Raw genomic sequence first — 22,259 nt, forward strand, 5'->3', positions numbered from 1 at the left:
TGCACAAACCCACATTCAGACACACACCTACACATAATTAAAAATAATAAAAAAGTCTTTTTTAAGTATGTAAAAGCCAGTGTGTTCCCTGAGCATTCAGAACTAAGCATCTAAATAGCATTCTTCACTGAAAATGTGCCATGGGGCCTTGGGGCACCAGTTCACTTCTGCCTGAGACAGACAGGCACTTGATGAGCTTGGAGGCTGATATAGCAGAAAACGAGGGCTCAGTATGGATGTGGGTGGGGTTGGGGGTTGGGGGTGAAGCTCAGTGGTTGAGCAACCCCCAAGCAAGTGTGAAGCCCTGGGTACTATCTATAACAACCCAACCAACCAACCAACCAACCAACCAACCAACCAACCAACAACAGCTTTATGGAAGCATAGCAATCAACTGGAAATCTTATAGTCAGGCAAATCAAATAGATTTGGTAGATCATGCCTATGATCTCAGAACTCGAAAGACCGAGGCAGGAGAATCACAATGAATGTGAGGGCAACCTGGGCTATATGGTGAGCTCCAAGCCAGCCTGGGCTACAGAATCTCTCAAAAATCATTAAGGAAATAAATGATAACAATGGGTTCTAATCTGTAAAATAAAAGAAAATAACTGAGAATTCATAGCTAATATGCAGACATAATTGAACGCACAGTCAATGTAAATCAATGGACACCGGAGAAATGGTGGAAACAGAATAACCATAGGCAAACCCGACAATGATGATTTTTAGGTAAGAGTCATGAGCAGACACTTCACTATCCGGGCTAAGCCAGATATCTGGTAAGCCAGAGGTGTGCAGCCTTAAGACACAGGGAAAGCAGAAGCCTCCTGGTGGAGAAATCTGGACAATTCTAAAAGTTTCTATCATTGGTGACAGGATTTAGTGCTATCTAACTCCTTCCACGAAACCTTGAAAACACCATCATAGCTGCCAGGGGACCCATGTTCAAGGGGTATGACCTTCTGTGAGAATGCCTGGGTTTCCTAAGATTCATTGTTTCCCTGGTATGTGCGCTCGCACCCTGAAGTTGAATGAACATGTGAGAATTTATTTCAAGACTCTGTTGATAAGTCTGCTTTTATGCCAGGCTGACCCTGTGCGAACCTGTGTCACTTTCAGACGCATTATACAACTAGGAAGGATGCTTTGTTCTTCCTCAAGATGGTTCTGACTATTCACAGCCCTCTGTGGTTCTGTAGGACTTTTTAAAACCTGGATATGCACCCACAGAAGAATAAAATTGGGCTTTTATCTTACACGCTACCAAAAAAAAAAAATCAACTCAAAATAGATTAAAGACTTAACCTAATACTGGAAGACCTTTAATTCCCAGAAGAACCCAAAGGGAAAATCTCCATGACAGTGGTCTAGACAGTGATTTCATGGATATGACCCTAAAACTCCGGTCAACAACAACAAAATGTAGACGAGGGGATTATATCAAGCCAAGAACTCCCGCCCAGCAAGAGGATCAAATCAACAGTGACTGGAGTAGCCCATAAAGGGGAGGTGGTGGTATTTGTTAATTATGTATCTGATATGAAGTTAATTCATAAGATATATGCGGGACTGCTAATGTTCAGTTGCCCCCCCCCCAAAAAAACCCCAAGAAATAAAAGCTCACTAATTCCCAACATTGAAAATCAGCTGAATATTTAAAAAGACATTCATCCACAAAAGACATCCAAACAGCCCCAGGTACATGAAAAGATGCGCATCAGTGATGGACAGGGTGGTGAAAATCAAAGTCATAGTGAGAAGCCACCTTCCTCCTGCTGTTAGGATAGGTAAAGTAGGAAGTAAAGAAATAAAAGTGGAGGAAAAGAAAGGGAGAGGAGGGAAAAGGGAGAGAAGAGAAGGCAAGGGAAGGAGAGCATGGAAAGGGGTAGGAAGGGAAGGAAGAGGGGAAGGGGTAGGAAAGGGTGGGAAGGGAAGGAAAGAGAGAAGTGTAGAAAGGGGTGGGAAAGAGGAAAATACATGGGCAGGGAAATTAAAGTAAGCATGGCAGTGGGTCAGAAGGAAAGGAAGCGGGAAACAAACAAATCATTAATGTCAGGGTGTAAGGAAAACAACTGTAATCTTTCAAACCTTGTGCAGTCACTACTCAAACCAGTATGGAGACCTCTCAAAAATTTAAAAATAGTATGTAGGGCATCTCTTGGGTATATTCCCAGGAGTGGTATTGCTGGATCCTGAGGCAAGTTGATCCCGAATTTCCTGAGAAACCATGACACTGATTTCCAAAGTGGTTGCACAAGTTTGCATTCCCACCAGCAATGGATGAGTGTACCCCTTACTCCACATCCTCTCCAGCAAAGGCTGTCACTGGTGTTTTTGATTTTAGCCATTCTGACAGGTGTAAGATAGTATCTCAAAGTTGTTTTGATTTGCACTTCCCTGATCACTAAGGAGCTTGAGCATGACCTTAAGTGTCTTTTGGCCATTTGAACTTCAGTTGAGAATTCTCTGTTCAGATCAGTACCCCATTTTTTAATTGGGTTAATTAGCATTTTAAAGTCTAGTTTCTTGAGTTCTTTATATATTTTGGAGTTCAGACCTTTGTCTGATGCGGGGTTGGTCAGATCTTCTCCCAATCAGTAGGTTGCCTTTTTGTCTTAATAACAGTGTCCTTTGCTTTACAGAAGCTTCTAAGTTTTAGGAGGTCCCATTTATTCAATGTTGCCCTTATTGTCTGTGCTGCTGGGGTTATACGTAGGAAGTGGTCTCCTGTGCCCATATGTTGTAGCATTTGTTCAACTATGTTCATAGCAGCATTGTTTGTAATAACCAGAACCTGGAAACAACCTAGATGCCCCTCAATGGAAGAATGGATAAAGAAAGTGTGGAATATATATGCATTAGAGTACTACTCAGCGGTAAAAAAACAATGACATCTTGAATTTTGCATGCAAATGGATGGAAATAGAGAACACTATCCTGAGTGAGGTAACCCAGACCCAAAAAGATGAATATGGTATGTACTCACTCATTAGTGGATTCTAGCCATAAATGAAGGACATTGAGCCTATAATTCATGCTCCTAGAGAAGCTAAATAGGTGAACCCCCCCCCCCAAAAAAAAACATGTAGTTATCCTCCTGGATATTGGAAGTAGACAAGATTTCCAGGCAAAAATGGAGAGCTTGGGGTGGGGGTGGGATGGGGGTAAGGGGAGATGGGGAGAGAGAAATGAGAAGGGGAGGATGGGGAGAACTTGGGGGAATGGGACAGTTGGGATGGAGGAGGAGTGGCTATGGGAGCAAGGAAGTATATATCTTAATTAAGGGAGCCATTTGAGGGTTGGCAAGAGACTGAACTCTAGAGGGGTTCCCAGGTGTCCAAGGAGATGTCCCCAGCTTAGGGCGCCTGAACTGACCCTATACTATAGCCACTCGGATGATTATCTTGCATACTACTGTAGTGAGGCGCTGTGGGCAGGGCTGCTTTTCATCCTGCCCGGCTCCCAGCCACCGGCTAGTTTATGCCCCGAAATAATTACACAGAAATTGTATTTTTTTAAATACTGCCTGGCCCATATTAGTTTCAGCCTCTTACTCACATCTTGATTAACCCATATCTAATAATCTGTGTAGCACCACAAAGTGGTGCCTTACCGGGAAGTTTCTAGCATACGTCCATCTTGGGCTGGAGCTTCATCGCCTCTCTCTCTGAGGAGAGGCATGGTGGTCTGCCCCAGAGAGGAGAGGCATGGCGGTCTATCTCACTTAGGAGAGGCGTGGCATCTGACTGAGCCTTCTACCTCACTTCCTTCTTCCTGTTCTGTCTACTCCACCCACCTAAGGGCTGGCCAAGGCAGTTTCTTTATTAAAACAGAAGACTTTCCCACATCAACAACCATAGAACCTTCATCTGGCGATGGATGGAGATAGAGACAGAGACCCACATTGGAGCACTGGACTGAGCTCCCAAGGTCCAAATGAGGAGCAGAAGGAGAGAGAACATGAGCAAGGAAGTCAGGGCCATGAGGGGTGCGCCCACCCAATGAGATGGCAGAGCCGGTCTAATAGGAACTCAGCAAGGCCAGCTGGACTGGGACTGATGGAGCATGTGATCAAACTGGACTCTCTGAACGTGGCTGACAAGGAGGGCTGACTGAGAAGCCAAGGACAATGGCTCTGGGTTTTGATTCTACTGCATGGACTGGCTTTGTGGGAACCTAGTATGTTTGGATGCTCACCTTCCTAGACCTGGATGGAGGGGGGAGGACCTTGGACTTCCCACAGGACAGGGAACCCTGACTGTTCTTTGGACTGGAGAAGGAGGGGAAGAGAGAATGGGGGGTGGGGGAGGGAAATGGAAGGAGGGGAGGAGGTGAAAATTTGTAATAATAATAATAATAAATAATAATAATAAATTTAAAAATAGAACTTGTGGGAATTGATTCAAGATCACTGACATCAACACCGGGGGAAAGGTCGACATCCCCACATTCTATCCACAGTGGGCATAGGAGCCAAGATCTGAAACAGCACCCACGGATGAGTGAATAAGCAAAGTGTGGTATATCTAAGCAATGGAATATTATTTAAATGGAATAATATTATAAAAGGAAGGAAATCCTGCCACATGTGGAAACACAAGAAACCTTGAGACACTGAGGTATGAAAAATGCTACCACAGAAGAAGAAATACTGTCTGAGTACTTGGAGGAAGTGTCTAGAACACAAGGCACCAGCAAGTAGGGTGATAGTTGCCAGGGCCCCAGAAAGGGAAATTGGGAGTGTTTGGATATGTACAAATTTCAGGCATGCAATCTGAGTACATCTTAGGAACACACTGTGATACTGAGCTCATAGTTATGGCAACACAGGGCACACGGGAAAGAGGTTGAGGGTAAAGGGCCCATGCTTGGTTTTTGCCTCAAAGAGGAAAAACAGCAAAAAGCACAATGTAGATTCAATCAAAGCCAAAGACGAGAGGCAATCTACAAAACAATTGGATGATAATCATTAAAGAAAAAAATGGGGGGCATGCCTAGGTCAGTGGTTAAGAGTCCTTGCTGGCCTTGCAGATGGTCAAGGTTTGGTTCCTGGCATCACACACGGCAGCCTCCATGTATATTGTGCTTATGGGAACATACTCCCCCTCAACCCTTTAGAAAATTTAAAATAATAAATTCTAAAAATAAGAGAAAAAAATATTCTTGAAAAGCAAAGAATGCAAGGGCAATTGGGGGCGATTTGGGACAATGGGGTAACCCTGAGCTGTATCCTTCACACCAGAAAGGGTTGTTAGCGAGTCATGTTGGGGTTGAAATAGATACCTACACATGCAAAGGTTCACAGCAAGGTGTATGTATTTCTTGTTTGTGATTATATCAACTAATAACATTAAAATAATACAGCACGACAAAAAAATAAAATTCTTATTTAGGAAAACATAGTAAAAAGAGAGTATGGGAAGTCTTACTATTACCTTGTGATATTTGTACATATTAATATTTCCTTATTTTCATACACACAAGTGTTGTGTCTGCATGTATGTCTATGTACCACATGCATGCAGTTCCCACAGAGGCCAGAAGAGGGTGTATGATCCCTTGGAAAGGGACTTGAAGAAGGTTGTAAGGGCCATGTGGATGCTGGGAATCAAACCCTGTTCTCTGCAAGAGCAGCCTGGGCTCTTAGCCACCGAGACATGTCTTCAGTCCTTATGATATACAACATTGAACCCCCAACTTCTTCCAGTGAGCAAACAGCATAGTTAGGGTGTCTTCTCCTTTGCACCTCCCTTCCAGGTTGGAAACCAGGCATTGAGGCAAGGGCGCCATGAGACAGGAAAACCCTAAGCCTTTGAGTTGTGGCAGCAACCGGCGTCACCGTCAGTCTAGAACAAACTTGACGGGAGTGAGAAGCTAAGATCTGTAAGCCATACAGCTGTGCCCCAGCTGGACTATTCTGATCACCACACCCCAGGGCAGTTATCAGTAAGAAGCTGGCTCCATGTGTCCAGAATTGAGTGGGTCAGGAATTACTGTTGAAAAACAAAAACACATTGAAAAAAAAAGCTGCAGAAAGAATCCAATTCTATTGAAAGAAAAACCACAGAATTTGACACAGGGTTTGTGTGCACTTAGAGGTCAGAGGACAACTAACATGAGTTGGTTCTCTCCTCCCACTATGTGAGTCCCAGGGACTGAACTCAGGCCGCCAGGCTTGGTGGCAAGCATCTTTAATTGCTGAGCTAACTCTCCGGCCCTCATGTCATGTTTTAAGAACGGGGCTCACATTAAAGCCGAAACTCCCTGATTTTGTGAGGATTTTTTTTTCCAGCAAGCCGTCAGCATCCACCTGTCTCCACTTCCCCAGAGCTGGGATTCCAGGTGCACAGCATGAGACAGGTGGTTTGTGGGCATGGATACGCATTAAAGGTCAGGAGATGATGGAGGAGTGTGTTCAACTTAAAATTATGCTATTTCTGGTGAGGTGGGGATTTAAGAGGTGGCATAGAAGCCTCATCTGTATTATGTTAAACATGGTAATATATTCAGCAGTAATTTGTATAATTAAAATTCACAATAAAAGCAGGCAGTGTATTAAATCATTGACCTCTACTAAATGCTTTGTAAACCCAGGGCAAAAGAGAGACAAATTTTCAATATAAACCTCTCTAATTTGCTAAGTCCCCATTTGCTACTCATTATCTAATAAAGTTTCATTTCTCTGTAGATTTGATTCCAGAGTCAGTGCTAAAGGTAAGAACTGAATAAAATTTATAACTCTTAGCATTTTCTCTTAAATTGCACACAAAGTACAGTGCAGATGGTTTTATGTGGTCCATGCAAAAAATAAAATAAAATTGGTTTTCACAGACTTGAATGCTAACATGCCATTAGGCCAAAGTAGAGAGAAACCAGACAGATGCTGGCGTCAAGTTAAAAACCTCTGTGATGTTTGCTTGACTGTAAATTCCCTGCTTGTCTGTGTGCACGGTGGGAGACACGTCCCTGCAGGGTTGGCTCTGTTTCATTTGAAAATCATGCACCTCTGATTTGGGTCTGCACTAATGAGGCCACAGGCCTCTAGAATGGGAGAAAGGGGACCATAAAACCCCCAGCTTGAGTTTTCTATGGATTTTTGCCCCCCAGCAATAGGCATCAAGGCTCCATCTCCTTGTGGTCTGTGTTACCAATAGTAAGTTTCTCTTTCTCTGAAATGGAGACATGCTCACACACAGTGGGTAGCTATGCACTGAGAGAGGGAGGGGTTTAGGGTGTCCACTCTTGCTCCAGAGAATGAACACTTCATGGGTTTTTATTCTTGTGGACAGAGGCGGAGACCCAGTCTCAGATAGAGAAAAGCACACGGGTACCTTTCAATCAATGGAAAAGGAGAACGTGGGCAATCACCTGGTAGGACATCCTAAAGCCAAATGAAACCCCAGATTCCTTAGTGTCCATAGCCTTCCCAGATCTATGGGCTTCTTATCTACCAGGAAGGTCATTAGACATTTTGACTTTGCCCTGTTCTGTTTTCCCATCTTCTAATTCTTTAACTGATGGAGAACAAGAATTCACCAGCGATGCTATCCAGAATGGATGTGTTTGTTATTGGAGTGTGAGATCAAAGAACCAAGCATCTTCTCCTTAGGACTCAATCCTAAAGTCAGCTTGTAGATTAAACATCACTATGACACACTTTCTGGTCATTGAACCTTCTTACAACGAGGCGTGAGTCAGACAAACGACTGCCTGTGCATACTGCCCCCCCCCCCCTTCCCCAGGCTCTCACGGCACCACAAGTATCAGTTGCACATTTCTGAGTCCATGCTGGCATCCTGGCCCTTCTTTACCCTAAACTTCTACAGCTCATGGGCTTCCCTTCCCCCAGCTACCCATTTCTCCTTCTAACCCTACTATTTCAGCTATGATATATATATATATATATATATATATATATATATATATATATATATTGGTTTTTCGAGACAGGGTTTCTCTGCAGCTTTAGAGCCTGTCCTGGAACTAGCTCTTGTAGACCAGGCTGGCCTCGAACTCACAGAGATCCACCTGCCTCTGCCTCCCGAGTGCTGGGATTAAAGGCGTGCGCCACCACCGCCCGGCTGTGATATATATTTTTTATGCTCTCTATTTTGCCCTCAGTCTCTTGTCTTCATCTTTTGCTCCCTACCTCTTTTTTTCTTTCTCTATTCTGGCTCCTGCTTCTCTCACGGTCAGATCTAGTCTGCTGGACATGTTCAATTTACTACTTTCTCTCTGCTCTGGGCTCTTCCAGATGCTCCCAGCTGTCATCTCTATAATAAAAACCTTCCTCCTAGCCATACCTTGGAGCAGTCTGTTATCAGTTTATACCATGTGTGTGCTTAGAGGATTTCTACTTTGCTCTTCCTTGCATTGACTTCCAGGACTATTCTCCACCCTGTCTTGTCATGTCTTGTTCTGGGTGGTTCCGTGTCTCACTCTGAGTTAGTAAGTTGACACTAAAACCCTTCATATCCCATCTTGGATGGGCCAATGTCCAATACAAACCTGCTGGGTAATAATTTCCTCTGAACTGGAACAGTCCTTCTGAAAGGATGGCTCAGTGGTTAAAGTACTTTCTGGGTAAGCATGATGCCTCATCTATAATTCCAGTCTAAGAAATGGAGGTCGCGGTAATGGAGGGGTGTTGTCCACAGAGCAAGCTGGCTAAAATGACTGGCCGCATCGGTGAGCTCTAGGTTTGACTGAGAGACATTTCCTCAGTGAATACGTCAGGCTTCCTCATGCACAAAACCATATGTGCACATGCACTCTTCCATACAATATGTACCCCATCCATGCAAAGAATATATATGCACACACACACACACATACACAGAAAGAGGGGGAAGGGGAAGAGAGAGAGAGAGAGAGAGAGAGAGAGAGAGAGAGAGAGAGAGAGAGAGAGAGAGAGAGGGAAAGGTAGGTATGTGTGTGATAGATACTCAGAAGGTTCACAAGCCAAGGTATATAAGCTGTGAACAATCCCTGGAGGCAGGAGGCTGACCCTGGTGGAGCTGCCTGCAAGTTGCGCAGTGGTCACCCAATGCCTGGGTAAGCTTGGTGAGCTTGATGGTCAGTCCCTAAGAAACTTGCTGGGTCACCATGGATGGGTCACCTGGATGGAATCATTTCTCTGGCTGTCTCTGCTGCTCTATCTTAAGTGATGAATATATTCCCAGGGAAAAAAATCACACACAAGGCCCATTCCCTTCAGAGCAGCATAGGGACTGTGGAAGCAGATGGCTGGACTCTCGGAAGACACCGGGTGTGGAGTTAATGTCCAAATTCTCCAGAGTGGTTACTTAGATCCCCAGTTTCCTCCAGCCTCTGGAGTCCCCATAGTTCCCTCTGTGTTGGGGTACCCTGTTGTTGGGGCTAGGAGTGGGGAAGCTTTCCTGGTTCTGCTCTGAGCTGGTCTGAGGGTCACAACCAGACCACGGAGTTAACGAAATAAAGCCTTAACCTTGATCTAATGGAGGTTAGGAAGTCGGGGGAAAGAACCGCAGTCATTCCAGCCATTCAGTTTACAGGTAGGAGACAGGAGGGTTTGCGATGAGGAATAAAAAGACAAGGAGATCGTGGGTTTGAAGAGGGGCCACGACAGAAGCCAGGAGGTTATGGGAGGTGAACCGGAGCTGTTTAAGGTGAACGCACAGCGCCGCCTACGGCAGAGGAGAGTACTGCAGCAGATGCGACTGGGCAAGCCCACTTTATTAGATGGGGTCCATGAGGTCCGTTGTAAGAACGTTTAATTAGCTTCCACATTCACATGGACCTGCCCTTTTCATTGCCTCCTGATGACTTAACGAAATAAACTGACTCTCATCTGTAGGTGTGAATTAAATCTTCCTTCCTGCTGTGATGATGGAGCGCTTAGGATCTGTGGTGACTTCTACAATGCAGCATGAATGTGGGGTAGTGGAAGAATCCCATTACTTCCCTCCCCAGCAGCCTGCCTGGATCCTGGTATTGGGGTAAGCAGAGACTCTCGGAGGAGAGGAAATTTGGCCAGTCCCTCTTGCTCATCAAGGTATATGTGTGAGGCAAACAGATCAAATCTATTCTTTACAGTGGATTGTTTAAGCACAGAGGAAAGAGCACAACATACTGCATCCACAGCTATGCACATCTCAGCTCAGCCCCACGTGAGGGAATGAGACCTCTGGGTCCTCACTCACCACCTGTGCTGTGAGAGGATGAGCGTGGATCTGTGTGTAGGCGTGGGTGCATGTGCATGTGTGTGTGCACATGTGTGCAGTCACATAGAAAGTCCAAGATATACTGTGAAGATATTTACACACACACACACACACACACACACACACATCCTGGAGACAGAACCTTGAGGACAGAATTAGGTCCTTGAGCATGCTAAGCAAGTACTGTGTGTGTGTGTCTGTGCATATGTGTGTGTGCACATATATGTGTGTCTATATGTCTGTGTGTGTATATATGTGTGTGTGTTCATATATGTGTGTCTTTGTCTCTGTGTGTATGTAAGCGTGTATGTATGTGTGTGTCTGTGTATGTGTGTGTGTATGTGTGTGTGTGGTCTATGTCACATGTGTACAGGTTCCCAAAGAGGCCAGAGAGGGCAAGGACATCAAATACCCTGGGGCTGTGTTGGGGTGAGCTGCTTGTTCATACCGCCCCCCTAGAACCGAAAAAAATCACACAGAAACTGTATTAATTAAATCATTGCTTGGCTCTAGCTTCTTATTGGCTAACTCTTATATGAATTTAACCCATTTCTATTAATCTGTATATCACCACGAGGCTGTGTCTTACTGGGTAAATTCCCAGTGTCTGTCTCCGGCGGCTCCATGGCTTCTCCCTGACTCCCCCCTTCCTTCTCCCAGCATTCAGCCTAGCTTTTCCTGACTACCTAAGTTCTGCCTTGCTATAGGTCCAAAGCAGTTTCTTTATTCATTAATAGTAATCAGAGCACACAGAGGGGACTCCCACATCAGAGCTGAAGTTAAAGGCCACAAGGAGCTGTTCAATAGGATTTCTAGGATCTCAGCACAGGTACTTCAAAGAGCAGCAAATGGCTCTTAACTGCCGAGCCATCTCTCCAGCCCTGAACTAGCCCCCTCTTAAATTAATCTTTTTCTTCTGTATAATTATGTTGTGTGTAGAGGGGTGTGCATACCACAGTAAAACTGTGGGAGTCTGAAGACTCCTTGCATGAGTCAGTTCTCTCCTATTGAGAGGTTACAGGGATCAGACTGAAGCTATCTGGATAAGTGACACGCCATTTCCACTGAGACAGCTCTCGAACCCATCCGCCCTTTTCAAATTTTTGTTTTCTGAGAATGCTACTAAGTTTTCTAGGATGGCCTTAAACTTGTGATCATCCTGCCTCCAAGTAGCTGGGGGTACAGGCATGCACCACCACATAGAACTAAGAAATAATTATTATTAATAAACTACAACCATCAGGGATGCAGACACATATACAATTTATCATTCCACTCCATGGGATGAGGTATGAGGGTAGGAAACAAAAAAGTTCTGTTGTGAAATATTATTTTAACTAGGCAAAGCTGTATCACATTTGTTTAAGGCTATACAGATGTGTTGCTTTGTCTGCCTAAGGAACCTGATTGGTCTGATAAAAAGCTAAATGGCCAATACCTAGGCAGGAGAGGGATAGGCGGGGCTGGTGGGCAGAGAGAATAAGAAGGATAAATCTAGGCTCAAGGAGAGAAGAGAACAAGGCAGAATGGAGAGAGAATGAGGGAGGAGATAACTGGGGCCAGCCAGTGAGGCAGCCACCAGACAAACGGACACAGAGTAAGACATACATAATGGAAGAAAGGTAAAAAACCCTGAGGCAAAAATCTAAATGAAGAGAAACAGGTTAAATTAAGTTATAAGAGCTAGGGGGACAAGCATAAGATAAGGCTGAGCATTCGTTACATATAAGTCTCTGTGTCATGATTTGGGAACTGGTGAGTGGCCCCAAAGTAAACCTGCTACAAATATCACTTTCTGGGTTTTGTTTTCAAAGATAGAGACTGTAACAGAAGAGAGAAAAAGATCTGGAAATCACTGCAAGACACAGGGCAGCTTCAGCAACAGTAGCAACTAACCACCTTCCTCCTTTGGTCCTCAAGCTCCAAAACAGGAGGATGGGGCTGTGGTTTTGCCGTGGAGTGGTCCGTATCTCAGCACAAGCCCAACACAGCCAAGATCTGCCAAGAAGACATTGTTATTTGCTTCTTGAGACAGTTCCTGGGGAAGTGGGAAGAGGGTCTCCTGGAAGAAGAGCCGAGGTCGTGTGTGAAATGAAATACCTGAAGCATTTCCTGTATCCCAGACAAGCACAGGGGCTGTGGGAAGATGCTTGAGGGCTGCGGAGACACTGAGAAGTAGCCAAGAATGCCTGGGCTTAAAAGGAGATAGAGGGTGCACTACATCTTCAGCCTAGGTGTGGAGAAGAGAGGCCCAGTTTAGACATCTACACCGGGATAAACAGGAATCGGAGAGCATGATGGGAATCTCAGAAGCTGCTCATATGAGCTCGTTGTCTTGCATACCCAGCTCCACAGGCTGTAGGAGTAGGCTTCCTAGGACATAAACACACTTCAGAAAGGGAAAGGGAGGTAGAATCTTATAGGCCAGGGGCTGGAGAGAAGGGGCTGTGTTTCAGTTAGTAGAGCTCTTGCCAAGCGTATCTGAGGCCCCGGGTTCATATTCAACACTACATAAACCAGGCATGATGGCAGATACCAGGAATCCTGGCATTGGGGATGGGGAGGCAGTGGAAAGAATTTTAAAGGTCATCCACAGCTACAAGTAAGTTTGAGGTCAGCATGGGCTCCATGAGAGCTCAAATTAAAAAAAAAAAAGTTACTAAATATTAACAAAAACATCTTTTTTGTTTTGATGCTTACACTGACTCAGGCTATGTATAGATCACGAACAGGTGATGTATGTGGGTTTTAGAGCCACTGTAAAGCCTGGAAAAACGCCAGTCAGCTGCCTACCCTGGGGTCTGTGTGATGAGAGGGTTTTCCCACAAGGAGGTGCAGCAGGACCCCCCACCCCCCCCACACACCTTCAGGAATCCCAAGCTCAGATTAGGGGGTTCTATGCTACTAAGATGGCAGATGCTCACTTCTAGAGCCCAAGACAACAAAACTTCAGTCTAGTGACTGACTAACGGCAAGGCCTGAAAGAGGGACTCGGGAGTAGAGAAAGTCCTTGACAAGTTAGAACCAGTTTCCAGCTTCCCAGACCCACTTCACACCCCTGGCTTCTAAGAGACCAGGGTCCCAAGCATTCTTATTTTCTGTATTGTGTGTATGTGTGTGTGTGGGGGGGGGGGAGGCATGTATGTGTGTGGAGACCAGAGGTCACTCCTGGGTGTCATTCCTCCTCAGGCAGTGTTTTTTGAGGCAAGGCCCCTCACGGGGACCCGAAAGTCACCTATTAGGCCAGATAGGCTGGCTAGAAAGCCCCCAAGGCTTCTCTTGCCTCCTTGTTCCCCATGATGGATTATTGTACACCAGCTTTTATGTGGGTACTGGGGATAGAACTCGGATCCTCATGCTTGTGCGGCAAGCGCTTGACTGACTGACCCTACTTCCTGTTTTTAAATCACTGGATGCCTGTAGTGATGAGGCGAGCAGGCCTGCTTTTCATCCTGCCCAGCTCCCGCATGCCTAGCTTTACACCTGAAATAACAACACACAAATTGTATTCATTTAAACACTGCTTGGCCCATTAGCTCTAGCCTCTTATTGGCTAATTCTCACATCTTGCTTTAACCCATATTTAGTAATCTGTGTAGCACCACGAGGTGGTGTCTTACCAAGAGATCTTAACCTGCGCCTGTCTTGGAGAGGAGAGGCATGGCAACTGCCTGAAGTGTCTGCCTGACTCAGCTTTCTTTCTCCCAGAATTCCATTGTCTTCCCCGCCTACCTATGTTCTGACCTATCAGGCCAAGCAGTTTCCTTATTAATTAACCAATGAAAATAACACATGGACAGATAACCCTCCTCTGTCAGATGCCACCACTCCTCTGCATACCACAATCTTTGTCTGTCCTGTGCCATCCAATAAAAATCTGTTCTTTATACTTGAATACTTGTTGAAATCTATTCTGTGATTGTTACCTTCCCCCCGCCCTCCTGTTTGGTGGGATTTTTGAAAAAAATAATGTCACCCCTTAGCATGGTGATGGCTCACCAAACTGTGTGCTCAAACATTCCTTCGATGCTTCTGCTGGCTGTTTTCAGCTGAGATAAGCAATTACAACGATGAACTTTGAATAAAGAACATCCCACACCGAATGTGGATGGGTGTTCTCTCTCCTTGGGTCAGTTGAGGTCCTTATTAGAAGGGAGAAAAGCACGACTCCCCAGCAGACCATCTTCAGGCTCATTTGCAACATCAGCTCTTTCCGGTCTTCGGGAGATGGCCTTTGAACTCTGCAGCACCTGCCCCCAGGTTTGCTGTGTCCTGGCCCTCACTTCAAACCCCGGCATTGCCACATCACCTCAAGTCGGTCGAGGTCCTAATTAGATGCGAAAATCCCCACTGTGCCTCCGAAGCTCTGCGAACTCTGGAGTAGCCCGCTTCTCTTGCTGAGCGTGCCAAGCCTCGCCAGGGCCGCCGCCCTCACTGTACACATTCATCGGTTGCTTCTCTGGAGATCGCTGATACAGCCGCAGCCGTTACACTCCGCGACCTTCTCTCGTGACATGCAACTCTATATCCAACACCAGCAATAAGAATCCTTTCTCCCTCCATGACTCCATGGCTCAGGAGGCCTCAGACCTATCTACTAACTTACACTTTCCTGTGGTGCCGCCGACATGCTAAACATGGTGGGATGGATTGCCGGGGCAAAGGCAGGATGGACAGGTAAGGACAGATCAGTTTTTATGAGCGCTAACTCTCTGACGACAGCTCTAGAACCTTTGTGTTAAACTCTACCACAGTGGTTTTTTTTTTTTTTTTTTTTTTTTTTTTTGGTTTTTTGAGACAGAGTTTGTGGCTTTGGAGCCTGTCCTGGAACTAGCTCTTGTAGACCAGGCTGGCCTCGAACTCACAGAGATCCCTCTGCCTCTGCCTCCCGAGTGCTGGGATTAAAGGTGTGTGCCACTACCGCCCGGCCCACAGTGGTTCTTACCCTGTGGTCACAGGGGTCACTTAAGACCATCAGAAAACACAGGTATTGACATTAGGATTCATAACAGTAGCAAATTAGAATTATGAAGTAGCAACAGAAATAAGTTTATGCTTGCGGAGGGGATGGTCACCACAACACGAAAAATTGTATTAAAGAGTAGCAACATTAGGAAGGTTGAGAACCATGTTCTAGAAGGAATAAGAGGTTTTGGGTGGAATAAGAGACAGTTGTGCTCGCCTTGGCATCAAAAAATATGTATTATTTGTGTGTGTGGTGGGCAGTACATACATGTGTGCCCTGAGGCTCATGTAGAGACCAGGAGCCAATCTGTGGGAGTTGATTCTCTCCTTCCACTATGCTGGTTTAGGGATTGAATTCAGGACCTTGAGTTTGGCAGCAAACACCCTTACACACCGAGCTATCTCATCTGGCCCATCGTTTTTATTTTTAAGATCAGCAGATAATGCAGATGCCTCTGTGCATAGTTTCTGTGTTTAAGTGGCTCTCAGTCTGAATAGTCAGTTTCCCGTCCCTTCCTGAATATGGCCTAGAGGGTCTCTGCCTATAAGGTGTGAAAGGCCCCTGCTTTTTCTAATGTGGTCATAAATAGCAGCTCAACCTGTGCCCTCAAAGCAGAGCCTGGTGGAGGAGCCATGTGCTTAGCAGTGTGTGGAGAGTACTAGCCCTGGAGGAGGAGGGAGGAAAAGAGATGGGGCCTGCAGAGAACCAACACAGGTACGGGATACTGGGCTCAATAGCGGGAAGTGAAAGATGACCCGAGCTGGCCATGTGTTTGCAATGGGCTCGTTAGCTAGTGAATCTTTCAAAACCCAGGCTACACAGGCCCTGGGTGGGGCGGAGCCTAGCTTTCCCCTGCTTCAGAGGAGCATATGTGCTCGGCTAGAAAAAGTTTCCTGCTTAGAATCAAAACCCTCGGGAGGGAAGCATGGACAGAGGGGACACCTGCTTCAGTGTCCCAACGAAGTCATTAGCATCAACGGGATGTAGTTTCCTTGGCAACAGCTGAAGATGGGAAGCTAGCCACAGGCCCTGAAACCAAGTGTGGCTGAGAGGATGAGACTGGAGTGAACGGAACATGAATTCCTCCGTCTGGTTTTCTCAGAGGCCATCCTGGGTGACTTTAGCCTGGCTGACTCTCGCAGCTGGTGCAGGGCAAGGTTCACAACAAGTAGGTAGAACGACAGTTTGGATAATTTAGCTGACGCAGGGATTTACAGGCATGGTATTGTGGAGTACTCCTGAATCAAAGGACCATTACAGAAAGCAGGTCTCAAAATGGCACGGACAGTGCACGAAGAGCCAGTCTGGAAGCCCAAGCTCATGCCTCTGCCTTAGTGAGAATTAGCTTCAAAAGGTTCCTGGTGCAACAGCTTTCCTGTCAAGTTAAAAATTCTTGGCAGCCTGAATAGTTCAACTCACATGACAAGTTTCCCAGCCGTGATCACTCAGCCGAAGCCGGGATGCAGGACAGTGGGAAACAGAAGATGTAACATCCTGCATCAGCATGCATAAGTGATGCTGTGCCCAGAAACAAGCATCCCCGCAGTTGTAGGGGAGCATGGCCCTTGTACATTCCAGATTTACTCTACAGTCTGAGAACAAGACTACAGAAGCACCAGTACAGGGAGCATCTCTACACACTCAACTAGAGAGAAAAATTTCCCTGGAGGATTCTGCCCAGGCAACCAGATGTTCTTTAGTAAGAACAAGTCAATTGACTCTAGTCAAATAAGAAAGCAAAAAGCAAAGGGAGTCCCACAAGAACAACACAAATTACCGTGATTCACACCCAGGGCAGTGGGTCATTTCCCAAGGGATGACAAGGGACAAACCAGGTGGACCCAACACTCCACTAGTGTCAATTATAAGTCGTGATCAATGTGAGGAGGACCAGAGTATCTCAGGCTTTTGGAGTTCAAGCTCACCAACAGCTCACCAAGGGACATTCATTCCTAAAGAATTTTTTCATAGTTTGTTATACTATTTACTTATTTTGTTTGAAAATTTATGTGTATTTGAGTATGTGCCATGCTGGGTGTCTTCAGAGGCCAGAAGAGGGTATCAGATTCCTCTGCAGCTAGAGTTATAGTTTCTTGACATTGGTGCCGGGGAACAAACCAAAACAAACCTGAGTCCTCATGTTCTTAACCTTTGAGCCATCTCTCCAAGCCTGCATCTCTATCGTTAAGAGGCCAACAGTGATCCTTCAGAGGAGAATGGTCATTTCTTTTTTCAGTCAACTGCAGAGCCAGGAATAGACCCTGGATGACCCCAATGAGAGTTTCCCTTACAGGGTGTTACTGTCAAGAGCTCCAGTGGTAGGTTGAAGTCCTACAACACATTCCCAAATGCTCACACACACCCCAAACCCAGGACCCTGGGAATATCTGCTTCCATAGTAAAAGGGACATTGTGGTGGCATTAGGAATGTGTGGTGCCATAGTCCTTAGTGCTGTGTGTGTAAGAGCCTGTGTGCTCTCAGAGGAGAGAGTCACCATGCTGGCTGCAGCGAGGACCTGGTTAGGGTCAGAGAAAGATTAACATGGAAGGGACCAGAACTGATTGAAGTGGCCTCTAGATTCAGAAAAGACAAGAGGATTTCCAGAAGGAAAAAGGCTCAGGCAACAAGTGTATTTCCTACTTCTCATCTCCAAGGAGTATACTGACTTGGTACAGCAGCCTTGGGCCATATGGTTCCTGAGTGACTACTCTTCAGCTAGACAGGTGAGCACACTTCTGTCCCTAGTGGTGGCCACGGAGATGCCATCAGAAGTCTTTTTTGACTTAATGGGTCAATGGCAGCCCGATTTTTATTGACTTGCGGGATCTTTTATTTTATGGGGGTAACTGTTGGACAGCTGGCCTTGCTCGCAGGTTAACAGCTTTTCTGCACATGAACTGGCATTTGGAGTTCTGGGCTTAGCTGCACACTTCTCCCTTGCATTGCACAACTGGAAGAAATGCTCAGCAGCTCCTCCAGGGGACGAGACCCACCTCCAGCACGTTTGAAATCCTCCCCCTCTCCTCCCCACTGAACAGCTGTCATTCTCCAAATCTTTGTGCCCAAACTCCAAATGTGCAGACACTCACAAAAGATGAGGTGTGAGGTTTTATTGCTTTTTCATTTTGGCACCTTTTCTGACAACCTTTTAAGTACTAAAGATCTCTCTCTCTCTCTCTCTCTCTCTCTCTCTGTGTGTGTGTGTGTGTGTGTGTGTGTGTGTGTGTGCGTGCTGATTTTGCTTTTTGAAAAGCACAAGGAAAGCGTGTGAGGTTTGAAGTTTACCTATGAGAATGATTAAGCAGGCTGGGAAGCAGCTGGGCAAGATGGTGCACCGAAGATGTAGGCTCAGCTTTGTGGCATAAAAGGCTCACAGATGCACCTCTGCTATTTCAGAATGGTGGTGAGAACATTCTGGAAATGGTGCTGTGTCCACTTCCTGTTCCAATCAGCAGTGAGCTAAACCTGGTGTCAGTAAAGAATTTAAAGTGGTATTTTATTATTGATGGTATCTGCAGATTCCAGGAAGTTAAAGGGGGGAGGTGGGGTGAGTTTAATCAGAAGGGAAGTTGGAACGGTGCTGTGGGCTGTCACACATAGAATATTCTCTGACCTTCCCTAGCTCTCTGTAAACAAGTCTTTAAATTGTTTGGGGACCAAATCAATCAATCTAATGCAAAACAGTTAAAACTGTGTGTGTATGTGTGTTTGTGTGTGTGTGTGTGTGTGTGTGTGTATAACATGCGTGCTTGTTTGCAAGTACATGTGCACATGTGTGCACTTGTGTATGAAGGCCAGAGAGGGGAGGATCATGGGGAACAGGGAAATATGTTCAAAGTACGTTATATGGTTATATGAAAACAGTCTTATCGTATAGTATATATATTATGTGTATATTGATCTATTATATATATGTATATATGTATCACAGAAAAATTAACACAAACACAAAATTCACTCCAACAAAGTTGAAGAAAGATGGCCTAAACCTGGAGAATTCTTTGGTAACAATCAGTGACTCACAAAAGCCCCTCTCCCAACACTTGCCTCTGATTTGGGACAAAGAGAGCCTAGGTTGAGTTTCAATGGCCCCTGGGCTGTTGTCTCTCTGAAGGTGTGGCAGAGGGTCTTGTGCAACACTGGAGAGGGAAACCTCAGATCCTGCATTGGTTTCCAGGTGACACGGGGGAGGAAGTGGGTGTAAGTGACTGAAGAGGACAGGGCTGCCAGTGGAGACCCGAGTTCTAAGGCTGGAACTGACATAGAAAGGCAGATGCAATAATACACACAATCCCGGCGCTGAAGGGACTGGAGGCAGAGACAGGAGGATCCCTGGGGCACTCTAGTCTACTTGGTGAAGTTCCAGGCCAGTGAGAGACCCTGTCTCAAACAAAAAAGTGGACGGTGCCTGAGAAATAGCATCCAAGATTGACCTCTGAAAAACACACACACACACACACACACACACACACACACACACACAGAGAGAGAGAGAGAGAGAGAGAGAGAGAGAGAGAGAGAGAGAGCGAGAGAGAGAACATGCTAAAAGCTCAAGATCTATCTAGCTCTAGATATCACTTTCAGACTTGTTTCCAAGTATCTCTGGGCCTCAGTTTCCCCATCTTTTGTATGGAGCCAATAACAGCAAAGCCCCTGTGGGCTCTCCTGAGGACTCACCAGGTCAGTTCCTGCAGAGCCCTGTGTGGGTGTAGTGTATATAGTAAGAGTCCATCTGGCTTTGCTATTATTAGTATAAATAAATATTAATCTGCATCAAATTATAGATACGAGAGGGATCATAATTAGAGCCATAAAAGAAGACGTGTTATAATTTCTCTGGAAAATATAGAGGCTTCTGGAAATAAAGCCTTCTACACATGCAGCTTCAGGAGTGTGGCGCTCAGCGGCTCACCCACCCGCCAGCTGTCGGGGATGGGTTTAAGTCAGGGAAGTGTTCTGAACAGCCGTTCTCTTTTCCCTGACGATCTTATCCCAGGGCCACCCAGCAGCGATGCTGACCTGCTTATTATAACTGCACTGTAAACAAGGCCTGGGGTTTACATAACACCTTGGCCACTGACGGAGAAAAAGCACAGCTGAGTGTTGTACTTATGTCTGTTTGTACAACATTAGTGCAAAATTGAGAGGCTTTGGCAATAGCCTGTTTACAGACAAAAAGATTCGTAGAAAATCAAGTGGTTCCTTCATGTGTCCCCACTGGAGAAGTCCTGTCCACAGACAGCAGGGCAGTCTGTGCTACGGTGTCTGATGAACAAATTTGATCTCTTCACTTTGATTCCATCTCTTTCTTCAACAGAACAGAATAAATATCAGCACTACAGAGATGGCTCAGTTGGTAAAATGCATGCTGTATAAGCCAGAAGACCCCGGCATCCAGATAAAACCTGGGGATGGGAGAGCTAGTACCTATTATTCTGGCATGGCAGTGGAGATAGACAAGCCCCTAGGATTTCGCTGGCCAGCCAGATTAGCTGAAAACTGTCTATAGAACTAAGCTGGAAAAATGATGGAGGAAGACTCTGATGCTGAACTCTGGCCTCCACATGCACGCACAAATGTGCATGCTCCTCCCCCAAGGAATAGAAACAGAGACAGACATAAATCAGCAGTACAACTCACAGGTCAAGTGGCTGGTGCCAAAACGAATCCCCCCAAATAATAGCAGACGTTGGCTGCCGTGCTTGGAAACTAAGAACCTCACTGGAGACAGGAGTCCACATCAAAGAAAGCTTGGGGTACATTCTGCCCCAGTTGCTCTCATGTGGAAAATGAACATTATTTACAGCTCTGCACATGCCTGAAGCAGTCAGCCTCTGAGTCCGGTTAACTTGGCATTTTATGTTCTCAAGCAGAACAGTTTCTAACATAAACGCGTGCTGGGTTCCAAAGCTCCCCTGCCTGGGAAATGGTGTAAGGAAGACAAGGAAAAAAAAAGGACAAGGAAACGTCACGGCAATGAGGGGATGGTCGGGGCTAGGCTGGCTCTCCGAGGCAGGCTGTGGGCATAGCAATGGACACCCTCCTGACAAGGTGACGGCCTGGTGAGCGGTTATGGAATCGAGTGAGCCGGGAGTGTCATTTCCAATGATCACACTTCCTGAGATACTAAGATTTGACATAAAGCTACGATATGGGACAATCATCAAAAGACGTATTCTTAAGTATTTTTGGACCGAGTGGATTTAGTAATCCCAAACATAACTACTGACGTTCTTAGAGGTGCCATCCAAATAGGCTTTAAAATTAGGCTGTTGGTTTCTGTCGTCGTGCTTGCTCGTGCAGGGAGATTTTAGATTTCCGAGAAGACTGCAAACTAGAACTCTCCGTGGAAAGTGTGGGCATGCGGTCTACAGAGGTCATAAAAACAGTTGCGCTCACCCGCAAACAGGAGCTTGGATAACCACCAGCTCCTGTCATGCCCACCGCTGTTGGTTGCTTTACGGTGCTGTGGAGACACCGCAATGCAAGGATCATCAATGCTCTCCCATGCCACTGTTAGCTAGGCTGGAAGAAGCCATCTCACGTTCAGGAGTGTGCAGTCATACTCACACTGTTCCCTGTAGCAAACTCAAGCCTAGAGATTTGGGGGAGGGGATCTGTGAGCCTGATTTAAATGAATTCGAGAGGGAAATTTTGTCCTTTGCAGCCTCATTCATAGTCTGCAAGATGCGATGCCAAGTAAAAGGAGCCAGGTATGGAAAGGTAGATCTCGCATGCTCTCGTGTGTGGGAGCTACATTATGTAACACACAGGAGTGGAGCAAAACGGGGTTTGGCAGGGGCTGGTGAATTCGAGTCTGGAGGCCATAGGCAAGGAGAATGCAGTATTTCAGCTACAGGAAATAGCACTAGGGAGGCTGAGGCAGGAGGATCTTCGTGAGTTTGAAGCCAGTCTGGGCTAGATACAGAGTAAGTTCAAGGCTAACCTCGGCTATGCAGCAAGAGCCTGTCTCAAGATATAGTTTCACATACCCCAAAGCAGATGCCTGGTCTCTTCTAGAACCATCTCATCGATCTTGTCACCCTGGTGTTAGAGAGGGAGGTGGGGTCAGCATCTTTGAGGACCA

At 45.9% G+C, this 22,259-nt stretch overlaps 1 protein-coding gene across 1 annotated transcript in view; it reads right to left on the reverse strand.

Annotated features, from left to right (window-relative positions):
- Tmem132d (transmembrane protein 132D) overlaps window positions 1-22,259 on the reverse strand; it is a 627,358-nt gene that overhangs the window by 139,210 nt on the left and 465,889 nt on the right. The window lies entirely within an intron of this gene.

This window comes from Arvicola amphibius, chromosome 10, assembly GCF_903992535.2.
Source record: "Arvicola amphibius chromosome 10, mArvAmp1.2, whole genome shotgun sequence".
Lineage (NCBI taxonomy): Eukaryota > Metazoa > Chordata > Mammalia > Rodentia > Cricetidae > Arvicola > Arvicola amphibius.